Genomic DNA, 27094 nt, shown 5'->3' with positions numbered 1-27094 from the left:
GGGGTTAAGGACAGAGTAAATCTCCCTCTGCACTTTTCATATTAAACAGTCCCAGGACAGAGACAGCGCTGGGTTAGATACAGAGTAAATCCCCTCTGCACTGTACCAATTAAACACTCCCAGGACAGGGACAGCCCGTGGTTAGATACAGAGTAAATTTCCAACTGCACTGTTCATATTAAACACTCCCAGGACAGAGACAGCATGGGGTTAGGTAAAGAGTAAATTCCCTCTGCACTGTTCCGATTAAACACTCCCAGAACATGTACAGTGTGTGGTTAGATACGGAGTAAATCTCCCTCTGCACTGTTCCTATTAAACACTCCCAGGACAGGGAAAGCACGGGGTTAGATACAGAGTAAATCTCCCTCCGCAAAGTTCCTATTAAACACTCCCAGGACAGGGACAGCACGGGATTAGGTACAGAGTAAATCTCCCTCTGCGCTGTTCCTATTAAAAACTCCCAGGACAGGGACAGCACGGGGTTAGATACAGAGTAAATCTCCCTCCGCAAAGTTCCTATTAAACACTCCCAGGACAGGGACAGCACGGGATTAGGTACAGAGTAAATCTCCTTCTGCACTGTTCCTATTAAACACTCCCAGGACAGGGACAGCACGGGGTTAGATACAGAGTAAATCTCCCTCCGCAAAGTTCCTATTAAACACTCCCAGGACAGGGACAGCACGGGATTAGGTACAGAGTAAATCTCCCTCTGCACTGTTCCTATTAAACATTCCCAGGACAGGGACAGCTCGGGGTTAGATACAGAGTAAATCTCCCTCTGCACTGTTCCTATTAAAAACTCCCAGGACAGGGACAGCGCGGGGTTAGGTACAGAGTAAATCTCCCTCTGCACTGTTCCTATTAAACATTCCCAGGACAGGGACAGCTCGGGGTTAGGTAAAGAGTAAATCTCCCTCTGCACTGTTCCTATTAAAAACTCCCAGGACAGGGACAGCGCGGGGTTAGGTACAGAGTAAATCTCCCTCTGCACTGTTCCTATTAAACATTCCCAGGACAGGGACAGCTCGGGGTTAGATACAGAGTAAATCTCCCTCTGCACTGTTCCTATTAAACACTCCCAGGACAGGGATAGGGCAGGGTTAGATATAGAGAAAATCTCCCTCTGCACTGTTCCTATTAAACACTCCCAGGACAGGGACAGCACGGGGTTAGGTAAAGAGTAAATCTCCCTCTGCACTATTCCTATTAAACACTCCCAGGACAGGGACAGCACGGGGTTAGATACAGAGTAAATCTCCCTCTGCACTGTTCCTATTAAACACTCCCAGGGCAGGGACAGCGTGGGGTTAGGTACAGAGTATATCTCCTTCTGCACTCTTCATGTTAAACACTTCCATGACACAGACAGCACGGCGTTAGATACAGAGTAAATCTCCCTCTGCACTGTTCCTATTAAAGATTCCCGGAACAGGGACAGCACGGGGTGAGATACAGAGTAAATCTCCCTCTGCACTGTTCCGATTAACTATTCCCAGGACAAGGACAGCACAGGGTTAGATACAGAGAAAATCTCCCTCTGCACTGTTCGTGTCAAACACTCCCAGGACAGAGACAGCACTGGGCTAGATACAGAGTAAATCTCCCACTGCACTGTTCCTATTAAACACTCCCAGGACAGGGACAGCACGGGGTTAGATACAGAGTAAATCTCCCTCTGCACTGTTCCTATTAAACATTACCAGGACAGGGACAGCACGGGGTGAGATACAGAGTAAATCACGCTCTGCACTGTTCCTCTTAAACACTCCCATAACTAGGACAGCATGGGGTTAGATACAGAGTAAATCTCCTTCTGCACTGTTCCTATGAAAAACTCCCAGGGCAGGGACAGCTCGGGGTTAGATACAGAGTAAATTTCACACTGCACTGTTCCAATTGAACACTCCCAGGACAGGGACAGGGCAGGGTTAGATACAGAGAAAATCTCCCTCTGCACTGTTCCTATTAAATAATCCCAGGACAGGACAGCATGGGGCAACATACGGAGTAGATCTCCCTCTACATTGTACCCCATCAAACACACCCAGGACAGGGACAGCGCGGGGTGAGATACAGAGTAAATCTCGCTCTGCACTGTTCCTATTAAACACTCCCAGGACAGAGACTGCACGGGGTTAGGTACAGAGTAAATCTGCCTCTACACTGTTAGTATTAAACACTCCCAGGACAGGGACAGCGCGGGGTGAGATACAGAGTAAATCTCCCTCTGCACTGTTCTTATTAAACATTCCCAGGACAGGGACAGCTTGGGGTTAGATACAGAGTAAATCTCCCTCTGCACTGTTCCTATTAAACACTCCCAGGACAGGGATAGGGCAGGGTTAGATATAGAGAAAATCTCCCTCTGCACTGTTCGTATTAAACACTCCCAGGACAGGGACAGCACGGGGTTAGGTACAGAGTAAATCTCCCTCTGCACTGTTCCTATTAAACACTCCCAGGACAGGGATAGGGCAGGGTTAGATATAGAGAAAATCTCCCTCTGCACTGTTCGTATTAAACACTCCCAGGACAGGGACAGCACGGGGTTAGGTAAAGAGTAAATCTCCCTCTGCACTGTTCCTATTAAACACTCCCAGGACAGGTACAGTGTGGGTTTAGATACAGAGTAAATCTCCTTCTGCACTGTTCCTATTAAACACTCCCAGGACAGGGACAGCACGGGGTTAGGTACAGAGTTAATCTCCCTCTGCACTGTTCCTATTAAACACTCCCAGGACAGGGATAGGGCAGGGTTAGATATAGAGAAAATCTCCCTCTACACTGTTCGTATTAAACACTCCCAGGACAGGGACAGCACGGGGTTAGGTAAAGAGTAAATCTCCCTCTGCACTGTTCCTATTAAACACTCCCAGGACAGGTACAGTGTGGGTTTAGATACAGAGTAAATCTCCATCTGCACTGTTCCTATTAAACACTCCCAGGGCAGGGACAGCGTGGGGTTAGGTACAGAGTATATCTCCTTCTGCACTCTTCATGTTAAACACTTCCATGACAGAGACAGCACGGCGTTAGATACAGAGTAAATCTCCCTCTGCACTGTTCCTATTAAAGATTCCCGGAACAGGGACAGCACGGGGTGAGATACAGAGTAAATCTCCCTCTGCACTGTTCCTATTAAACATTCCCAGAACAGGGACAGCACGGGGTTAGATACAGAGTAAATCTCCCTCTGCACTGTTCCTATTAAATATTCCCAGGACAGGGACAGCACAGGGTTAGATACAGCGTAAATCTCCCTCTGCACTGTTCGTGTCAAACACTCCCAGGACAGAGACAGCCCTGGGCTAGATACAGAGTAAATCTCCCACTGCACTGTTCCTATTAAACACTCCCAGGACAGGGACAGCACGGGGTTAGATACAGAGTAAATCTCCCTCTGCACTGTTCCTATTAAACATTACCAGGACAGGGACAGCACGGGGTGAGATACAGAGTAAATCTCGCTCTGCACTGTTCCTCTTAAACACTCCCATAACTAGGACAGCACGGGGTTAGACACAGAGTAAATCTCCTTCTGCACTGTTCCTATGAAAAACTCCCAGGGCAGGGACAGCTCGGGGTTAGATACAGAGTAAATTTCACACTGCACTGTTCCAATTGAACACTCCCAGGACAGGGACAGGGCAGAGTTAGATACAGAGAAAATCTCCCTCTGCACTGTTCCTATTAAACACTCCCAGGACAGGACAGCATGGGGCAACATACGGAGTAAATCTCCCTCTACATTGTACCCCATCAAACACACCCAGGACAGGGACAGCGTGGGGTGAGATACAGAGTAAATCTCGCTCTGCACTGTTCCTATTAAACACTCCCAGGACAGAGACTGCACGGGGTTAGGTACAGAGTAAATCTGCCTCTACACTGTTAGTATTAAACACTCCCAGGACAGGGACAGCGCGGGGTGAGATACAGAGTAAATCTCCCTCTGCACTGTTCCTATTAAACATTCCCAGGACAGGGACAGCTCGGGGTTAGATACAGAGCAAATCTCCTTCTGCACTGTTCCTATTAAACACTCCCAGGACAGGGACAGCACGGGGTTAGGTACAGAGTAAATCTCCCTCTGCATTGTTCCTATTAAACACTCCCAGGACAGGGATAGGGCAGGGTTAGATATAGAGAAAATCTCCCTCTGCACTGTTCGTATTAAACACTCCCAGGACAGGGACAGCACGGGGTTAGGTAAAGAGTAAATCTCCCTCTGCGCTGTTCCTATTAAACACTCCCAGGACAGGTACAGTGTGGGTTTAGATACAGAGTAAATCTCCATCTGCACTGTTCCTATTAAACACTCCCAGGGCAGGGACAGCGTGGGGTTAGGTACAGAGTATATCTCCTTCTGCACTCTTCATGTTAAACGCTTCCATGACAGAGACAGCACGGCGTTAGATACAGAGTAAATCTCCCTCTGCACTGTTCCTATTAAAGATTCCCGGAACAGGGACAGCACGGGGTGAGATATAGAGTAAATCTCCCTCTGCACTGTTCCTATTAAACATTCCCAGAACAGGGACAGCACGGGGTTAGATACAGAGTAAATCTCCCTCTGCACTGTTCCTCTTAAACACTCCCATAACTAGGACAGCATGGGGTTAGATACAGAGTAAATCTCCTTCTGCACTGTTCCTATGAAAAACTCCCAGGGCAGGGACAGCTCGGGGTTAGATACAGAGTAAATTTCACACTGCACTGTTCCAATTGAACACTCCCAGGACAGGGACAGGGCAGGGTTAGATACAGAGAAAATCTCCCTCTGCACTGTTCCTATTAAACACTCCCAGGACAGGACAGCATGGGGCAACATACGGAGTAGATCTCCCTCTACATTGTACCCCATCAAACACACCCAGGACAGGGACAGCGCGGGGTGAGATACAGAGTAAATCTCGCTCTGCACTGTTCCTATTAAACACTCCCAGGACAGAGACTGCACGGGGTTAGGTACAGAGTAAATCTGCCTCTACACTGTTAGTATTAAACACTCCCAGGACAGGGACAGCGCGGGGTGAGATACAGAGTAAATCTCCCTCTGCACTGTTCCTATTAAACATTCCCAGGACAGGGACAGCTCGGGGTTAGATACAGAGCAAATCTCCTTCTGCACTGTTCCTATTAAACACTCCCAGGACAGGGACAGCACGGGGTTAGGTACAGAGTAAATCTCCCTCTGCACTGTTCGTATTAAACACTCCCAGGACAGGGACAGCACGGGGTTAGGTAAAGAGTAAATCTCCCTCTGCGCTGTTCCTATTAAACACTCCCAGGACAGGTACAGTGTGGGTTTAGATACAGAGTAAATCTCCATCTGCACTGTTCCTATTAAACACTCCCAGGGCAGGGACAGCGTGGGGTTAGGTACAGAGTATATCTCCTTCTGCACTCTTCATGTTAAACGCTTCCATGACAGAGACAGCACGGCGTTAGATACAGAGTAAATCTCCCTCTGCACTGTTCCTATTAAACACTCCCAGGACAGGGATAGGGCAGGGTTAGATATAGAGAAAATCTCCCTCTACACTGTTCGTATTAAACACTCCCAGGACAGGGACAGCACGGGGTTAGGTAAAGAGTAAATCTCCCTCTGCACTGTTCCTATTAAACACTCCCAGGACAGGTACAGTGTGGGTTTAGATACAGAGTAAATCTCCCTCTGCACTGTTCCTATTAAACACTCCCAGGACAGGGATAGGGCAGGGTTAGATATAGAGAAAATCTCCCTCTACACTGTTCGTATTAAACACTCCCAGGGCAGGGACAGCGTGGGGTTAGGTACAGAGTATATCTCCTTCTGCACTCTTCATGTTAAACACTTCCATGACAGAGACAGCACGGCGTTAGATACAGAGTAAATCTCCCTCTGCACTGTTCCTATTAAAGATTCCCGGAACAGGGACAGCACGGGGTGAGATACAGAGTAAATCTCCCTCTGCACTGTTCCTATTAAACATTCCCAGAACAGGGACAGCACGGGGTTAGATACAGAGTAAATCTCCCTCTGCACTGTTCCTATTAAATATTCCCAGGACAGGGACAGCACAGGGTTAGATACAGCGTAAATCTCCCTCTGCACTGTTCGTGTCAAACACTCCCAGGACAGAGACAGCCCTGGGCTAGATACAGAGTAAATCTCCCACTGCACTGTTCCTATTAAACACTCCCAGGACAGGGACAGCACGGGGTTAGATACAGAGTAAATCTCCCTCTGCACTGTTCCTATTAAACATTACCAGGACAGGGACAGCACGGGGTGAGATACAGAGTAAATCTCGCTCTGCACTGTTCCTCTTAAACACTCCCATAACTAGGACAGCACGGGGTTAGACACAGAGTAAATCTCCTTCTGCACTGTTCCTATGAAAAACTCCCAGGGCAGGGACAGCTCGGGGTTAGATACAGAGTAAATTTCACACTGCACTGTTCCAATTGAACACTCCCAGGACAGGGACAGGGCAGAGTTAGATACAGAGAAAATCTCCCTCTGCACTGTTCCTATTAAACACTCCCAGGACAGGACAGCATGGGGCAACATACGGAGTAAATCTCCCTCTACATTGTACCCCATCAAACACACCCAGGACAGGGACAGCGTGGGGTGAGATACAGAGTAAATGTCGCTCTGCACTGTTCCTATTAAACACTCCCAGGACAGAGACTGCACGGGGTTAGGTACAGAGTAAATCTGCCTCTACACTGTTAGTATTAAACACTCCCAGGACAGGGACAGCGCGGGGTGAGATACAGAGTAAATCTCCCTCTGCACTGTTCCTATTAAACATTCCCAGGACAGGGACAGCTCGGGGTTAGATACAGAGCAAATCTCCTTCTGCACTGTTCCTATTAAACACTCCCAGGACAGGGACAGCACGGGGTTAGGTACAGAGTAAATCTCCCTCTGCACTGTTCCTATTAAACACTCCCAGGACAGGGATAGGGCAGGGTTAGATATAGAGAAAATCTCCCTCTGCACTGTTCGTATTAAACACTCCCAGGACAGGGACAGCACGGGGTTAGGTAAAGAGTAAATCTCCCTCTGCGCTGTTCCTATTAAACACTCCCAGGACAGGTACAGTGTGGGTTTAGATACAGAGTAAATCTCCATCTGCACTGTTCCTATTAAACACTCCCAGGGCAGGGACAGTGTGGGGTTAGGTACAGAGTATATCTCCTTCTGCACTCTTCATGTTAAACGCTTCCATGACAGAGACAGCACGGCGTTAGATACAGAGTAAATCTCCCTCTGCACTGTTCCTATTAAAGATTCCCGGAACAGGGACAGCACGGGGTGAGATATAGAGTAAATCTCCCTCTGCACTGTTCCTATTAAACATTCCCAGAACAGGGACAGCACGGGGTTAGATACAGAGTAAATCTCCCTCTGCACTGTTCCTCTTAAACACTCCCATAACTAGGACAGCATGGGGTTAGATACAGAGTAAATCTCCTTCTGCACTGTTCCTATGAAAAACTCCCAGGGCAGGGACAGCTCGGGGTTAGATACAGAGTAAATTTCACACTGCACTGTTCCAATTGAACACTCCCAGGACAGGGACAGCACGGGGTTAGATACAGAGTAAATCTCCCTCTGCACTGTTCCTATTAAACATTACCAGGACAGGGACAGCACGGGGTGAGATACAGAGTAAATCTCGCTCTGCACTGTTCCTCTTAAACACTCCCATAACTAGGACAGCACGGGGTTAGACACAGAGTAAATCTCCTTCTGCACTGTTCCTATGAAAAACTCCCAGGACAGGGACAGCTCGGGGTTAGATACAGAGTAAATTTCACACTGCACTGTTCCAATTGAACACTCCCAGGACAGGGACAGGGCAGAGTTAGATACAGAGAAAATCTCCCTCTGCACTGTTCCTATTAAACACTCCCAGGACAGGACAGCATGGGGCAACATACGGAGTAAATCTCCCTCTACATTGTACCCCATCAAACACACCCAGGACAGGGACAGCGTGGGGTGAGATACAGAGTAAATGTCGCTCTGCACTGTTCCTATTAAACACTCCCAGGACAGAGACTGCACGGGGTTAGGTACAGAGTAAATCTGCCTCTACACTGTTAGTATTAAACACTCCCAGGACAGGGACAGCGCGGGGTGAGATACAGAGTAAATCTCCCTCTGCACTGTTCCTATTAAACATTCCCAGGACAGGGACAGCTCGGGGTTAGATACAGAGCAAATCTCCTTCTGCACTGTTCCTATTAAACACTCCCAGGACAGGGACAGCACGGGGTTAGGTACAGAGTAAATCTCCCTCTGCACTGTTCCTATTAAACACTCCCAGGACAGGGATAGGGCAGGGTTAGATATAGAGAAAATCTCCCTCTGCACTGTTCGTATTAAACACTCCCAGGACAGGGACAGCACGGGGTTAGGTAAAGAGTAAATCTCCCTCTGCGCTGTTCCTATTAAACACTCCCAGGACAGGTACAGTGTGGGTTTAGATACAGAGTAAATCTCCATCTGCACTGTTCCTATTAAACACTCCCAGGGCAGGGACAGCGTGGGGTTAGGTACAGAGTATATCTCCTTCTGCACTCTTCATGTTAAACGCTTCCATGACAGAGACAGCACGGCGTTAGATACAGAGTAAATCTCCCTCTGCACTGTTCCTATTAAAGATTCCCGGAACAGGGACAGCACGGGGTGAGATATAGAGTAAATCTCCCTCTGCACTGTTCCTATTAAACATTCCCAGAACAGGGACAGCACGGGGTTAGATACAGAGTAAATCTCCCTCTGCACTGTTCCTCTTAAACACTCCCATAACTAGGACAGCATGGGGTTAGATACAGAGTAAATCTCCTTCTGCACTGTTCCTATGAAAAACTCCCAGGGCAGGGACAGCTCGGGGTTAGATACAGAGTAAATTTCACACTGCACTGTTCCAATTGAACACTCCCAGGACAGGGACAGGGCAGGGTTAGATACAGAGAAAATCTCCCTCTGCACTGTTCCTATTAAACACTCCCAGGACAGGACAGCATGGGGCAACATACGGAGTAGATCTCCCTCTACATTGTACCCCATCAAACACACCCAGGACAGGGACAGCGCGGGGTGAGATACAGAGTAAATCTCGCTCTGCACTGTTCCTATTAAACACTCCCAGGACAGAGACTGCACGGGGTTAGGTACAGAGTAAATCTGCCTCTACACTGTTAGTATTAAACACTCCCAGGACAGGGACAGCGCGGGGTGAGATACAGAGTAAATCTCCCTCTGCACTGTTCCTATTAAACATTCCCAGGACAGGGACAGCTCGGGGTTAGATACAGAGCAAATCTCCTTCTGCACTGTTCCTATTAAACACTCCCAGGACAGGGACAGCACGGGGTTAGGTACAGAGTAAATCTCCCTCTGCACTGTTCCTATTAAACACTCCCAGGACAGGGATAGGGCAGGGTTAGATATAGAGAAAATCTCCCTCTGCACTGTTCGTATTAAACACTCCCAGGACAGGGACAGCACGGGGTTAGGTAAAGAGTAAATCTCCCTCTGCGCTGTTCCTATTAAACACTCCCAGGACAGGTACAGTGTGGGTTTAGATACAGAGTAAATCTCCATCTGCACTGTTCCTATTAAACACTCCCAGGGCAGGGACAGCGTGGGGTTAGGTACAGAGTATATCTCCTTCTGCACTCTTCATGTTAAACGCTTCCATGACAGAGACAGCACGGCGTTAGATACAGAGTAAATCTCCCTCTGCACTGTTCCTATTAAACACTCCCAGGACAGGGATAGGGCAGGGTTAGATATAGAGAAAATCTCCCTCTACACTGTTCGTATTAAACACTCCCAGGACAGGGACAGCACGGGGTTAGGTAAAGAGTAAATCTCCCTCTGCACTGTTCCTATTAAACACTCCCAGGACAGGTACAGTGTGGGTTTAGATACAGAGTAAATCTCCCTCTGCACTGTTCCTATTAAACACTCCCAGGACAGGGATAGGGCAGGGTTAGATATAGAGAAAATCTCCCTCTACACTGTTCGTATTAAACACTCCCAGGGCAGGGACAGCGTGGGGTTAGGTACAGAGTATATCTCCTTCTGCACTCTTCATGTTAAACACTTCCATGACAGAGACAGCACGGCGTTAGATACAGAGTAAATCTCCCTCTGCACTGTTCCTATTAAAGATTCCCGGAACAGGGACAGCACGGGGTGAGATACAGTGTAAATCTCCCTCTGCACTGTTCCTATTAAACATTCCCAGAACAGGGACAGCACGGGGTTAGATACAGAGTAAATCTCCCTCTGCACTGTTCCTATTAAATATTCCCAGGACAGGGACAGCACAGGGTTAGATACAGCGTAAATCTCCCTCTGCACTGTTCGTGTCAAACACTCCCAGGACAGAGACAGCCCTGGGCTAGATACAGAGTAAATCTCCCACTGCACTGTTCCTATTAAACACTCCCAGGACAGGGACAGCACGGGGTTAGATACAGAGTAAATCTCCCTCTGCACTGTTCCTATTAAACATTACCAGGACAGGGACAGCACGGGGTGAGATACAGAGTAAATCTCGCTCTGCACTGTTCCTCTTAAACACTCCCATAACTAGGACAGCACGGGGTTAGACACAGAGTAAATCTCCTTCTGCACTGTTCCTATGAAAAACTCCCAGGGCAGGGACAGCTCGGGGTTAGATACAGAGTAAATTTCACACTGCACTGTTCCAATTGAACACTCCCAGGACAGGGACAGGGCAGAGTTAGATACAGAGAAAATCTCCCTCTGCACTGTTCCTATTAAACACTCCCAGGACAGGACAGCATGGGGCAACATACGGAGTAAATCTCCCTCTACATTGTACCCCATCAAACACACCCAGGACAGGGACAGCGTGGGGTGAGATACAGAGTAAATGTCGCTCTGCACTGTTCCTATTAAACACTCCCAGGACAGAGACTGCACGGGGTTAGGTACAGAGTAAATCTGCCTCTACACTGTTAGTATTAAACACTCCCAGGACAGGGACAGCGCGGGGTGAGATACAGAGTAAATCTCCCTCTGCACTGTTCCTATTAAACATTCCCAGGACAGGGACAGCTCGGGGTTAGATACAGAGCAAATCTCCTTCTGCACTGTTCCTATTAAACACTCCCAGGACAGGGACAGCACGGGGTTAGGTACAGAGTAAATCTCCCTCTGCACTGTTCCTATTAAACACTCCCAGGACAGGGATAGGGCAGGGTTAGATATAGAGAAAATCTCCCTCTGCACTGTTCGTATTAAACACTCCCAGGACAGGGACAGCACGGGGTTAGGTAAAGAGTAAATCTCCCTCTGCGCTGTTCCTATTAAACACTCCCAGGACAGGTACAGTGTGGGTTTAGATACAGAGTAAATCTCCATCTGCACTGTTCCTATTAAACACTCCCAGGGCAGGGACAGCGTGGGGTTAGGTACAGAGTATATCTCCTTCTGCACTCTTCATGTTAAACGCTTCCATGACAGAGACAGCACGGCGTTAGATACAGAGTAAATCTCCCTCTGCACTGTTCCTATTAAAGATTCCCGGAACAGGGACAGCACGGGGTGAGATATAGAGTAAATCTCCCTCTGCACTGTTCCTATTAAACATTCCCAGAACAGGGACAGCACGGGGTTAGATACAGAGTAAATCTCCCTCTGCACTGTTCCTCTTAAACACTCCCATAACTAGGACAGCATGGGGTTAGATACAGAGTAAATCTCCTTCTGCACTGTTCCTATGAAAAACTCCCAGGGCAGGGACAGCTCGGGGTTAGATACAGAGTAAATTTCACACTGCACTGTTCCAATTGAACACTCCCAGGACAGGGACAGGGCAGGGTTAGATACAGAGAAAATCTCCCTCTGCACTGTTCCTATTAAACACTCCCAGGACAGGACAGCATGGGGCAACATACGGAGTAGATCTCCCTCTACATTGTACCCCATCAAACACACCCAGGACAGGGACAGCGCGGGGTGAGATACAGAGTAAATCTCGCTCTGCACTGTTCCTATTAAACACTCCCAGGACAGAGACTGCACGGGGTTAGGTACAGAGTAAATCTGCCTCTACACTGTTAGTATTAAACACTCCCAGGACAGGGACAGCGCGGGGTGAGATACAGAGTAAATCTCCCTCTGCACTGTTCCTATTAAACATTCCCAGGACAGGGACAGCTCGGGGTTAGATACAGAGCAAATCTCCTTCTGCACTGTTCCTATTAAACACTCCCAGGACAGGGACAGCACGGGGTTAGGTACAGAGTAAATCTCCCTCTGCACTGTTCCTATTAAACACTCCCAGGACAGGGATAGGGCAGGGTTAGATATAGAGAAAATCTCCCTCTGCACTGTTCGTATTAAACACTCCCAGGACAGGGACAGCACGGGGTTAGGTAAAGAGTAAATCTCCCTCTGCGCTGTTCCTATTAAACACTCCCAGGACAGGTACAGTGTGGGTTTAGATACAGAGTAAATCTCCATCTGCACTGTTCCTATTAAACACTCCCAGGGCAGGGACAGCGTGGGGTTAGGTACAGAGTATATCTCCTTCTGCACTCTTCATGTTAAACGCTTCCATGACAGAGACAGCACGGCGTTAGATACAGAGTAAATCTCCCTCTGCACTGTTCCTATTAAAGATTCCCGGAACAGGGACAGCACGGGGTGAGATATAGAGTAAATCTCCCTCTGCACTGTTCCTATTAAACATTCCCAGAACAGGGACAGCACGGGGTTAGATACAGAGTAAATCTCCCTCTGCACTGTTCCTATTAAATATTCCCAGGACAGGGACAGCACAGGGTTAGATACAGAGTAAATCTCCCTCTGCACTGTTCGTGTCAAACACTCCCAGGACAGAGACAGCACTGGGCTAGATACAGAGTAAATCTCCCACTGCACTGTTCCTATTAAACACTCCCAGGACAGGGACAGCACGGGGTTAGATACAGAGTAAATCTCCCTCTGCACTGTTCCTATTAAACATTACCAGGACAGGGACAGCACGGGGTGAGATACAGAGTAAATCTCGCTCTGCACTGTTCCTCTTAAACACTCCCATAACTAGGACAGCACGGGGTTAGACACAGAGTAAATCTCCTTCTGCACTGTTCCTATTAAAAACTCCCAGGGCAGGGACAGCTCGGGGTTAGATACAGAGTAAATCTCCCTCTGCACTATTCCTGTTTAACACTCCCAAAACAGGGACATCACGGCATTAGATTCAGAGTAAATCTCCCTCTGCACTGTTCCTATTAAATACTCCCAGGACAGAGACAGCTCGGGGTTAGAAACAGAGTAAATCTCCTTCTGCACTCTTCATGTTAAACACTTCCAGGACAGAGACAGCACAGCGTTAGATACAGAGTAAATCTCCCTCTGCACTGTTCCTATTAAACACACCCAGGACAGGGACAGCATGGGGTTAGATACAGAGTAAATCTCCATCTGTACTGTTCCTTTTAAACACGCCCAGGTCAGGGACCACACGCGGTTGTATACAGAGTGAATCTCCTTCTGCACTGTTCATGTTAAACACTCCCATAACAAGGACAGCACAATGTTAGATACAGAGTAAATCTCCCACTGCACTGTTCCAATTAAACACTCCCAGGACAGGGACAGCACGGGGTTAGATACAGAGTAAATCTCCCACTGCACTGTTCCAATTAAACACTCCCAGGACAGGGACAGCCCGTGGTTAGATACAGAGTAAATTTCCAAATGCACTGTTCATATGAAACACTCCCAGGACAGAGACAGCACGGTATTAGGTACAGAGTAAATGTCCCTCTGAAATGTTCCGATTAAACAGCCCCAGGACAGAGACAGCACGGAGTTCGGTACAGTAAAATCTCTCTCTGCGCTGTTCCTATTAAACACTCCCAGGACAGATACAGTGTGGGGTTAGATACAGAGTAAATCTCCCTCTGCACTGTTCCTATTAAACACTACCAGGACAGGGACAGCGTGGGGTTAGATACAGAGTAAATCTCCCTCTGCACTGTTCCTATTAAACACTACCAGGACAGGGACAGCACGTGGTTAGATACAGAGTAAATCTCCTTCTGCTCTGTTCCTATTAAACACTCCCAGGACAGGGACAGGACGGGGTTACATACGGAGGAAATCTCCCTCTACACTGTATCCCATCAAACACTCCCAGGACAGGGACAGCTCGGGATCAGTGATAGAGTCAATCTTGCTCCCGCACTGTTCCTTTTAAACACTCCCAGGACAGGGACAGCGCGGGGTTAAGGACAGAGTAAATCTCCCTCTGCACTTTTCATATTAAACACTCCCAGGACAGATACAGTGTGGGGTTAGATACAGAGTAAATCCCCTCTGCACTGTACCAATTAAACACTCCCAGGACAGGGACAGCCCGTGGTTAGATACAGAGTAAATTTCCAACTGCACTGTTCATATTAAACACTCCCAGGACAGAGACAGCATGGGGTTAGGTAAAGAGTAAATGTCCCTCTGCACTGTTCCTATTAAACACTCCCAGGACATGTACAGTTTGTGGTTAGATACGGAGTAAATCTCCATCTGCACTGTTCCTATTAAACACTCCCAGGACAGAGACTGCGCGGGGTTACATACGGAGTAAATCTCCCTCTACACTGTACCCCATCAAACACTCCCAGGACAGGGAAAGCACGGGGTTAGATACAGAGTAAATCTCCTTCTGCACTGTTCCTATTAAACACTCCCAGGACAGGGACAGCACGGGGTTAGATACAGAGTAAATCTCACTCTGCAAAGTTCCTATTAAACACTCCCAGGACAGGGACAGCATGGGGTTAGGTAAAGAGTAAATCTCCCTCTGCACTGTTCCTATTAAAAACTCCCAGGACAGGGACAGCGCGGGGTTAGGTACAGAGTAAATCTCCCTCTGCACTGTTCCTATTAAACATTCCCAGGACAGGGACAGCTCGGGGTTAGATACAGAGTAAATCTCCCTCTGCACTGTTCCTATTAAACACTCCCAGGACAGGTACAGTGTGGGTTTAGATACAGAGTAAATCTCCATCTGCACTGTTCCTATTAAACACTCCCAGGGCAGGGACAGCGTGGGGTTAGGTACAGAGTATATCTCCTTCTGCACTCTTCATGTTAAACACTTCCATGACAGAGACAGCACGGCGTTAGATACAGAGTAAATCTCCCTCTGCACTGTTCCTATTAAAGATTCCCGGAACAGGGACAGCACGGGGTGAGATACAGAGTAAATCTCCCTCTGCACTGTTCCTATTAAACATTCCCAGAACAGGGACAGCACGGGGTTAGATACAGAGTAAATCTCCCTCTGCACTGTTCCTATTAAATATTCCCAGGACAGGGACAGCACAGGGTTAGATACAGAGTAAATCTCCCTCTGCACTGTTCCTATTAAACATTCCCAGGACAGGGACAGCTCGGGGTTAGATACAGAGTAAATCTCCCTCTGCACTGTTCCTATTAAACACTCCCAGGACAGGTACAGTGTGGGTTTAGATACAGAGTAAATCTCCATCTGCACTGTTCCTATTAAACACTCCCAGGGCAGGGACAGCGTGGGGTTAGGTACAGAGTATATCTCCTTCTGCACTCTTCATGTTAAACACTTCCATGACAGAGACAGCACGGCGTTAGATACAGAGTAAATCTCCCTCTGCACTGTTCCTATTAAAGATTCCCGGAACAGGGACAGCACGGGGTGAGATACAGAGTAAATCTCCCTCTGCACTGTTCCTATTAAACATTCCCAGAACAGGGACAGCACGGGGTTAGATACAGAGTAAATCTCCCTCTGCACTGTTCCTATTAAATATTCCCAGGACAGGGACAGCACAGGGTTAGATACAGAGTAAATCTCCCTCTGCACTGTTCCTATTAAACATTCCCAGGACAGGGACAGCTCGGGGTTAGATACAGAGTAAATCTCCCTCTGCACTATTCCTATTAAACACTCCCAGGACAGGGACAGCACGGGGTTAGATACAGAGTAAATCTCCCTCTGCACTGTTCCTATTAAACATTCCCAGGACAGGGACAGCTCGGGGTTAGATACAGAGTAAATCTCCCTCTGCACTGTTCCTATTAAACACTCCCAGGACTGGGATAGGGCAGGGTTAGATATAGAGAAAATCTCCCTCTGCACTGTTCCTATTAAACACTCCCAGGACAGGGACAGCACGGGGTTAGGTAAAGAGTAAATCTCCCTCTGCACTATTCCTATTAAACACTCCCAGGACAGGGACAGCACGGGGTTAGATACAGAGTAAATCTCCCTCTGCACTGTTCCTATTAAACACTCCCAGGGCAGGGACAGCGTGGGGTTAGGTACAGAGTATATCTCCTTCTGCACTCTTCATGTTAAACACTTCCATGACACAGACAGCACGGCGTTAGATACAGAGTAAATCTCCCTCTGCACTGTTCCTATTAAAGATTCCCGGAACAGGGACAGCACGGGGTGAGATACAGAGTAAATCTCCCTCTGCACTGTTCCGATTAAATATTCCCAGGACAAGGACAGCACAGGGTTAGATACAGAGAAAATCTCCCTCTGCACTGTTCGTGTCAAACACCCCCAGGACAGAGACAGCACTGGGCTAGATACAGAGTAAATCTCCCACTGCACTGTTCCTATTAAACATTACCAGGACAGGGACAGCACGGGGTGAGATACAGAGTAAATCACGCTCTGCACTGTTCCTCTTAAACACTCCCATAACTAGGACAGCATGGGGTTAGATACAGAGTAAATCTCCTTCTGCACTGTTCCTATGAAAAACTCCCAGGGCAGGGACAGCTCGGGGTTAGATACAGAGTAAATTTCACACTGCACTGTTCCAATTGAACACTCCCAGGACAGGGACAGGGCAGGGTTAGATACAGAGAAAATCTCCCTCTGCACTGTTCCTATTAAACACTCCCAGGACAGGACAGCATGGGGCAACATAGGGAGTAGATCTCCCTCTACATTGTACCCCATCAAACACACCCAGGACAGGGACAGCGCGGGGTGAGATACAGAGTAAATCTCGCTCTGCACTGTTCCTATTAAACACTCCCAGGACAGAGACTGCACGGGGTTAGGTACAGAGTAAATCTGCCTCTACACTGTTAGTATTAAACACTCCCAGGACAGGGACAGCGCGGGGTGAGATACAGAGTAAATCTCCCTCTGCACTGTTCCTATTAAACATTCCCAGGACAGGGACAGCTCGGGGTTAGATACAGAGTAAATCTCCCTCTGCACTGTTCCTATTAAACACTCCCAGGACAGGGACAGCACGGGGTTAGGTACAGAGTAAATCTCCCTCTGCACTGTTCCTATTAAACACTCCCAGGACAGGGATAGGGCAGGGTTAGATATAGAGAAAATCTCCCTCTGCACTGTTCGTATTAAACACTCCCAGGACAGGGACAGCACGGGGTTAGGTAAAGAGTAAATCTCCCTCTGCACTGTTCCTATTAAACACTCCCAGGACAGGTACAGTGTGGGTTTAGATACAGAGTAAATCTCCTTCTGCACTGTTCCTATTAAACACTCCCAGGACAGGGACAGCACGGGGTTAGGTACAGAGTTAATCTCCCTCTGCACTGTTCCTATTAAACACTCCCAGGACAGGGATAGGGCAGGGTTAGATATAGAGAAAATCTCCCTCTACACTGTTCGTATTAAACACTCCCAGGACAGGGACAGCACGGGGTTAGGTAAAGAGTAAATCTCCCTCTGCACTGTTCCTATTAAACACTCCCAGGACAGGTACAGTGTGGGTTTAGATACAGAGTAAATCTCCATCTGCACTGTTCCTATTAAACACTCCCAGGGCAGGGACAGCGTGGGGTTAGGTACAGAGTATATCTCCTTCTGCACTCTTCATGTTAAACACTTCCATGACAGAGACAGCACGGCGTTAGATACAGAGTAAATCTCCCTCTGCACTGTTCCTATTAAAGATTCCCGGAACAGGGACAGCACGGGGTGAGATACAGAGTAAATCTCCCTCTGCACTGTTCCTATTAAACATTCCCAGAACAGGGACAGCACGGGGTTAGATACAGAGTAAATCTCCCTCTGCACTGTTCCTATTAAATATTCCCAGGACAGGGACAGCACAGGGTTAGATACAGCGTAAATCTCCCTCTGCACTGTTCGTGTCAAACACTCCCAGGACAGAGACAGCCCTGGGCTAGATACAGAGTAAATCTCCCACTGCACTGTTCCTATTAAACACTCCCAGGACAGGGACAGCACGGGGTTAGATACAGAGTAAATCTCCCTCTGCACTGTTCCTATTAAACATTACCAGGACAGGGACAGCACGGGGTGAGATACAGAGTAAATCTCGCTCTGCACTGTTCCTCTTAAACACTCCCATAACTAGGACAGCACGGGGTTAGACACAGAGTAAATCTCCTTCTGCACTGTTCCTATGAAAAACTCCCAGGGCAGGGACAGCTCGGGGTTAGATACAGAGTAAATTTCACACTGCACTGTTCCAATTGAACACTCCCAGGACAGGGACAGGGCAGGGTTAGATACAGAGAAAATCTCCCTCTGCACTGTTCCTATTAAACACTCCCAGGACAGGACAGCATGGGGCAACATACGGAGTAAATCTCCCTCTACATTGTACCCCATCAAACACACCCAGGACAGGGACAGCGCGGGGTGAGATACAGAGTAAATGTCGCTCTGCACTGTTCCTATTAAACACTCCCAGGACAGAGACTGCACGGGGTTAAGTACAGAGTAAATCTGCCTCTACACTGTTAGTATTAAACACTCCCAGGACAGGGACAGCGCGGGGTGAGATACAGAGTAAATCTCCCTCTGCACTGTTCCTATTAAACATTCCCAGGACAGGGACAGCTCGGGGTTAGATACAGAGCAAATCTCCTTCTGCACTGTTCCTATTAAACACTCCCAGGACAGGGACAGCACGGGGTTAGGTACAGAGTAAATCTCCCTCTGCACTGTTCCTATTAAACACTCCCAGGACAGGGATAGGGCAGGGTTAGATATAGAGAAAATCTCCCTCTGCACTGTTCGTATTAAACACTCCCAGGACAGGGACAGCACGGGGTTAGATAAAGAGTAAATCTCCCTCTGCGCTGTTCCTATTAAACACTCCCAGGACAGGTACAGTGTGGGTTTAGATACAGAGTAAATCTCCATCTGCACTGTTCCTATTAAACACTCCCAGGGCAGGGTCAGCGTGGGGTTAGGTACAGAGTATATCTCCTTCTGCACTCTTCATGTTAAACGCTTCCATGACAGAGACAGCACGGCGTTAGATACAGAGTAAATCTCCCTCTGCACTGTTCCTATTAAAGATTCCCGGAACAGGGACAGCACGGGGTGAGATATAGAGTAAATCTCCCTCTGCACTGTTCCTATTAAACATTCCCAGAACAGGGACAGCACGGGGTTAGATACAGAGTAAATCTCCCTCTGCACTGTTCCTATTAAATATTCCCAGGACAGGGACAGCACAGGGTTAGATACAGAGTAAATCTCCCTCTGCACTGTTCGTGTCAAACACTCCCAGGACAGAGACAGCACTGGGCTAGATACAGAGTAAATCTCCCACTGCACTGTTCCTATTAAACACTCCCAGGACAGGGACAGCACGGGGTTAGATACAGAGTAAATCTCCCTCTGCACTGTTCCTATTAAACATTACCAGGACAGGGACAGCACGGGGTGAGATACAGAGTAAATCTCGCTCTGCACTGTTCCTCTTAAACACTCCCATAACTAGGACAGCACGGGGTTAGACACAGAGTAAATCTCCTTCTGCACTGTTCCTATTAAAAACTCCCAGGGCAGGGACAGCTCGGGGTTAGATACAGAGTAAATCTCCCTCTGCACTATTCCTGTTTAACACTCCCAAAACAGGGACATCACGGCATTAGATTCAGAGTAAATCTCCCTCTGCACTGTTCCTATTAAATACTCCCAGGACAGAGACAGCTCGGGGTTAGAAACAGAGTAAATCTCCTTCTGCACTCTTCATGTTAAACACTTCCAGGACAGAGACAGCACAGCGTTAGATACAGAGTAAATCTCCCTCTGCACTGTTCCTATTAAACACACCCAGGACAGGGACAGCATGGGGTTAGATACAGAGTAAATCTCCATCTGTACTGTTCCTTTTAAACACGCCCAGGTCAGGGACCACACGCGGTTGTATACAGAGTGAATCTCCTTCTGCACTGTTCATGTTAAACACTCCCATAACAAGGACAGCACAACATTAGATACAGAGTAAATCTCCCACTGCACTGTTCCAATTAAACACTCCCAGGACAGGGACAGCACGGGGTTAGATACAGAGTAAATCTCCCACTGCACTGTTCCAATTAAACACTCCCAGGACAGGGACAGCCCGTGGTTAGATACAGAGTAAATTTCCAAATGCACTGTTCATATGAAACACTCCCAGGACAGAGACAGCACGGTATTAGGTACAGAGTAAATGTCCCTCTGAAATGTTCCGATTAAACAGCCCCAGGACAGAGACAGCACGGGGTTCGGTACAGTAAAATCTCTCTCTGCGCTGTTCCTATTAAACACTCCCAGGACAGATACAGTGTGGGGTTAGATACAGAGTAAATCTCCCTCTGCACTGTTCCTATTAAACACTACCAGGACAGGGACAGCGTGGGGTTAGATACAGAGTAAATCTCCCTCTGCACTGTTCCTATTAAACACTACCAGGACAGGGACAGCACGTGGTTAGATACAGAGTAAATCTCCTTCTGCTCTGTTCCTATTAAACACTCCCAGGACAGGGACAGGACGGGGTTACATACGGAGGAAATCTCCCTCTACACTGTACCCCATCAAACACTCCCAGGACAGGGACAGCTCGGGATCAGTGATAGAGTCAATCTTGCTCCCGCACTGTTCCTTTTAAACACTCCCAGGACAGGGACAGCGCGGGGTTAAGGACAGAGTAAATCTCCCTCTGCACTTTTCATATTAAACAGTCCCAGGACAGAGACAGCGCTGGGTTAGATACAGAGTAAATCCCCTCTGCACTGTACCAATTAAACACTCCCAGGACAGGGACAGCCCGTGGTTAGATACAGAGTAAATTTCCAACTGCACTGTTCATATTAAACACTCCCAGGACAGAGACAGCATGGGGTTAGGTAAAGAGTAAATGTCCCTCTGCACTGTTCCTATTAAACACTCCCAGGACATGTACAGTGTGTGGTTAGATACGGAGTAAATCTCCATCTGCACTGTTCCTATTAAACACTCCCAGGACAGAGACTGCGCGGGGTTACATACGGAGTAAATCTCCCTCTACACTGTACCCCATCAAACACTCCCAGGACAGGGAAAGCACGGGGTTAGATACAGAGTAAATCTCCTTCTGCACTGTTCCTATTAAACACTCCCAGGACAGGGACAGCACGGGGTTAGATCCAGAGTAAATCTCACTCTGCAAAGTTCCTATTAAACACTCCCAGGACAGGGACAGCACGGGGTTAGGTAAAGAGTAAATCTCCCTCTGCACTGTTCCTATTAAAAACTCCCAGGACAGGGACAGCGCGGGGTTAGGTACAGAGTAAATCTCCCTCTGCACTGTTCCTATTAAACATTCCCAGGAGAGGGACAGCTCGGGGTTAGATACAGAGTAAATCTCCCTCTGCACTGTTCCTATTAAACACTCCCAGGACAGGTACAGTGTGGGTTTAGATACAGAGTAAATCTCCCTCTGCATTGTTCCTATTAAACACTCCCAGGGCAGGGACAGCGTGGGGTTAGATACAGAGTATATCTCCTTCTGCACTCTTCATGTTAAACACTTCCATGACAGAGACAGCACGGCGTTAGATACAGAGTAAATCTCCCTCTGCACTGTTCCTATTAAAGATTCCCGGAACAGGGACAGCACGGGGTGAGATACAGAGTAAATCTCCCTCTGCACTGTTCCTATTAAACATTCCCAGAACAGGGACAGCACGGGGTTAGATACAGAGTAAATCTCCCTCTGCACTGTTCCTATTAAATATTCCCAGGACAGGGACAGCACAGGGTTAGATACAGAGTAAATCTCCCTCTGCACTGTTCGTGTCAAACACTCCCAGGACAGAGACAGCACTGGGCTAGATACAGAGTAAATCTCCCACTGCACTGTTCCTATTAAACACTCCCAGGACAGGGACAGCACGGGGTTAGATACAGAGTAAATCTCCCTCTGCACTGTTCCTATTAAACATTACCAGGATAGGGACAGCACGGGGTGAGATACAGAGTAAATCTCGCTCTGCACTGTTCCTCTTAAACACTCCCATAACTAGGACAGTACGGGGTTAGATACAGAGTAAATCTCCTTCTGCACTGTTCCTATGAAAAACTCCCAGGGCAGGGACAGCTCGGGGTTAGATACAGAGTAAATTTCACACTGCACTGTTCCAATTGAACACTCCCAGGACAGGGACAGGGCAGGGTTAGATACAGAGAAAATCTCCCTCTGCACTGTTCCTATTAAACACTCCCAGGACAGGACAGCATGGGGCAACATACGGAGTAAATCTCCCTCTACATTGTACCCCATCAAACACACCCAGGACAGGGACAGCTCGGGGTTAGATACAGAGTAAATCTCGCTCTGCACTGTTCCTATTAAACACTCCCAGGACAGGGACAGCGCGGGGTGAGATACAGAGTAAATCTCGCTCTGCACTGTTCCTATTAAACACTCCCAGGACAGAGACTGCACGGGGTTAGGTACAGAGTAAATCTGCCTCTACACTGTTAGTATTAAACACTCCCAGGACAGGGACAGATACAGGGGTGAGATACAGAGTAAATCTCCCTCTGCACTGTTCCTATTAAACATTCCCAGGACAGGGACAGCTCGGGGTTAGATACAGAGTAAATCTCCTTCTGCACTGTTCCTATTAAACACTCCCAGGACAGGGACAGCACGGGGTCAGGTACAGAGTAAATCTCCCTCTGCACTGTTCCTATTAAACACTCCCAGGACAGGGATAGGGCAGGGTTAGATATAGAGAAAATCTCCCTCTGCACTGTTCGTATTAAACACTCCCAGGACAGGGACAGCACGGGGTTAGGTAAAGAGTAAATCTCCCTCTGCACTGTTCCTATTAAACACTCCCAGGACAGGGACAGCGCGGGGTTAGATACAGAGTATATCTCCTTCTGCACTGTTCCTATTAAACACTCCCAGGACAGGGACAGCACGGGGTTAGGTACAGAGTAAATCTCCCTCTGCACTGTTCCTATTAAACACTCCCAGGACAGGGATAGGGCAGGGTTAGATATAGAGAAAATCTCCCTCTGCACTGTTCCTATTAAACACTCCCAGGACAGGGACAGCACGGGGTTAGGTAAAGAGTAAATCTCCCTCTGCACTGTTCCTATTAAACACTCCCAGGACAGGTACAGTGTGGGTTTAGATACAGAGTAAATCTCCATCTCCACTGTTCCTATTAAACACTCCCAGGGCAGGGACAGCGTGGGGTTAGGTACAGAGTATATGTCCTTCTGCACTCTTCATGTTAAACACTTCCATGACAGAGACAGCACGGCGTTAGATACAGAGTAAATCTCCCTCTGCACTGTTCCTATTAAAGATTCCCGGAACAGGGACAGCACGGGGTGAGATACAGAGTAAATCTCCCTCTGCACTGTTCCTATTAAACATTCCCAGAACAGGGACAGCACGGGGTTAGATACAGAGTAAATCTCCCTCTGCACTGTTCCTATTAAATATTCCCAGGACAGGGACAGCACAGGGTTAGATACAGAGAAAATCTCCCTCTGCACTGTTCGTGTCAAACACTCCCAGGACAGAGACAGCAGTGGGCTAGATACAGAGTAAATCTCCCACTGCACTGTTCCTATTAAACACTCCCAGGACAGGGACAGCACGGGGTTAGATACAGAGTAAATCTCCCTCTGCACTGTTCCTATTAAACATTACCAGGACAGGGACAGCACGGGGTGAGATACAGAGTAAATCTCCCACTGAACTGTTCCTATTAAACACTCCCAGGACAGGGACAGCACGGGGTTAGATACAGAGTAAATCTCCCTCTGCACTGTTCCTATTAAACATTACCAGGACAGGGACAGCACGGGGTGAGATACAGAGTAAATCTCGCTCTGCACTGTTCCTCTTAAACACTCCCATAACTAGGACAGCACGGGGTTAGACACAGAGTAAATCTCCTTCTGCACTGTTCCTATTAAAAACTCCCAGGGCAGGGACAGCTCGGGGTTAGATACAGAGTAAATCTCCCTCTGCACTCTTCCTGTTTAACACTCCCAAAACAGGGACATCACGGCATTAGATTCAGAGTAAATCTCCCTCTGCACTGTTCCTATTAAATACTCCCAGGACAGAGACAGCTCGGGATTAGAAACAGAGTAAATCTCCTTCTGCACTCTTCATGTTAAACACTTCCAGGACAGAGACAGCACAGCGTTAGATACAGAGTAAATCTCCCTCTGCACTGTTCCTATTAAACACACCCAGGACAGGGACAGCATGGGGTGAGATACAGAGTAAATCTCCATCTGTACTGTTCCTTTTAAACACGCCCAGGTCAGGGACCACACGCGGTTGTATACAGAGTGAATCTCCTTCTGCACTGTTCATGTTAAACACTCCCATAACAAGGACAGCACAATGTTAGATACAGAATAAATCTCCCACTGCACTGTTCCAATTAAACACTCCCAGGACAGGGACAGCACGGGGTTAGATACAGAGTAAATCTCCCACTGCACTGTTCCAATTAAACACTCCCAGGACAGGGACAGCGCAGGGTTAAGGACAGAGTAAAACTCCCTCTGCACTTTTCATATCAAACAATTCCAGGACAGATACAACACGGTGGTAAATACAGAATAAATTCCCACTGCACTGTACCAATTAAACACTCCCAGGACAGGGACAGCCCGTGGTTAGACACAGATGAAATTTCCAAATGCACTGTTCATATGAAACACTCCCAGGACAGAGACAGCACGGTATTAGGTACAGAGTAAATCTCCCTCTGCAATGTTCCGATTAAACACTCCCAGGACAGGGACAGCACGGGGTTAGATACAGAGTAAATCTCCCTCTGCACTGTTCCTATTAAAAACTCCCAGGACAGGGACAGCGCGGGGTTAGGTACAGAGTAAATCTCCCTCTGCACTGTTCCTATTAAACATTCCCAGGACAGGGACAGCACGGGGTTAGATACAGAGTAAATCTCCCTCTGCACTGTTCCTATTAAACACTCCCAGGACAGGGACAGCACGGGGTTAGGTAAAGAGTAAATCTCCCTCTGCACTGTTCCAATTAAACACTCCCAGGACAGGTACAGTGTGGGTTTAGATACAGAGTAAATCTCCATCTGCACTGTTCCTATTAAACACTCCCAGGGCAGGGACAGCGTGGGGTTAGATACAGAGTAAATCTCCTTCTGCACTCTTCATGTTAAACACTTCCATGACAGAGACAGCACAGCGTTAGATACAGAGTAAATCTCCTTCTGCACTGTTCCTATTAAACACACCCAGGACAGGGACAGCATGGGGTTAGATACAGAGTAAATCTCCCTCTGCACTGTTCCTATTAAATATTCCCAGGACAGGGACAGCACAGGGTTAGATACAGAGTAAATCTTCCTCTGCACTGTTCGTGTCAAACACTCCCAGGACAGAGACAGCACTGGGCTAGATGCAGAGTAAATCTCCCACTGCACTGTTCCTATTAAACACTCCCAGGACAGGGACAGCACGGGGTTAGATACAGAGTAAATCTCCCTCTGCACTGTTCCTATTAAACATTACCAGGACAGGGACAGCACGGGGTGAGATACAGAGTAAATCTCCTTCTGCACTGTTCATGTTAAACACTCCCATGACAAGGACAGCACGATGTTAGATACAGAGTAAATCTCCCACTGCACTGTTCCAACTAAACACTCCCAGGACAGGGACAGCGCAGGGTTAAGGACAGAGTAAATCTCCCTCTGCACTTTTCATATTAAACATTTCCAGGACAGATACAACACGGGGTTAGATACAGAATAAATCCCCACTGCACTGTACCAATTAAACACTCCCAGGACAGGGACAGCCCGTGGTTAGATACAGAGTAAATTTCTAACTGCACTGTTCATATTAAAAACTCCGAGTACAGGACAGCGCAGGGCTACATATAGAGTAAATCTCCCTCTGAAATGTTCCGATTAAACATTCCCAGGACAGGGACAGCGTGCGTGAGATACAGAGTAAATCTCCCTCTGCACTGTTCCTATTAAACACTCCCAGGACAGGGACAGCATGGGGTTAGATACAGAGTAAATCTCCCTTTGCACTGTTCCTATTAAACACTCCCAGGACAGGAACAGCACGGGGTTAGATACAGAGTAAATCTCCCTCTGCACTGCTCCTATTAAACATTCCCAGAACAGGGACAGCGCGGGGTTAGATACAGAGTAAATCTCCTGCTACACTATACCCTATCAAACACTCCCAGGACAGGGACAGCACGGGGTTAGATACAGAGTAAATCTCCCTCTGCACTGTTCCTATTAAACACTCCCAGGACAGGGACAGCGCGGGGTTAGATACAGAGTAAATCTCCCTCTGCACTGTTCTTATTAAACACTCCCAGGACAGGGACAGCGCAGGGTTAGATACAGAGTATATCTCCTTCTGCTCTGTTCCTATTAAACACTCCCAGAACAGGGACAGCACGGGGTTACATACGGAGGAAATTTCCCTCTACACTGTACCCCATCAAACACTCCCAGGACAGGGAAAGCACGGGGTTAGAAACAGAGTAAATCTCGCTCTGCACTGTTCCTATTAAACACTCCCAGGACAGGGACTCGGCGGGGTAAGGTACAGAGTAAATCTCCCTCTGCCCTGTTCCTATTAAACACACCCAGGACAGGGACAACACAGGGTTAGATACAGAGTAAATCTCCCACTGCACTCTTCCTAATAAACACACCCAGGTCAGAGACCGCACGCGGTTTGATACAGAGTAAATCTCCCACTGCACTGTTTCTATTAAA

The 27094-nt window shown here is 47.8% G+C and overlaps 2 pseudogenes; both read left to right on the top strand.

The window, feature by feature from the left end:
- Positions 1-204: 204 nt before the first annotated feature.
- On the top strand, positions 205-19778 carry LOC148138382 (uncharacterized; annotated as a pseudogene).
- A 1402-nt stretch (positions 19779-21180) lies between these two features.
- On the top strand, positions 21181-26470 carry LOC148138381 (uncharacterized; annotated as a pseudogene).
- The last annotated feature ends 624 nt before the right edge of the window (positions 26471-27094 follow it).

Source organism: Chiloscyllium plagiosum, unplaced genomic scaffold (assembly GCF_037043375.1).
Source record: "Chiloscyllium plagiosum isolate Xiang-an unplaced genomic scaffold, Cpla_swu_hap1 HiC_scaffold_40, whole genome shotgun sequence".
In the NCBI taxonomy this organism is placed as follows: domain Eukaryota; kingdom Metazoa; phylum Chordata; class Chondrichthyes; order Orectolobiformes; family Hemiscylliidae; genus Chiloscyllium; species Chiloscyllium plagiosum.
Note: the sequence above shows the minus strand (reverse complement) of the source record. Positions and strands in the feature narration are given on the sequence as shown.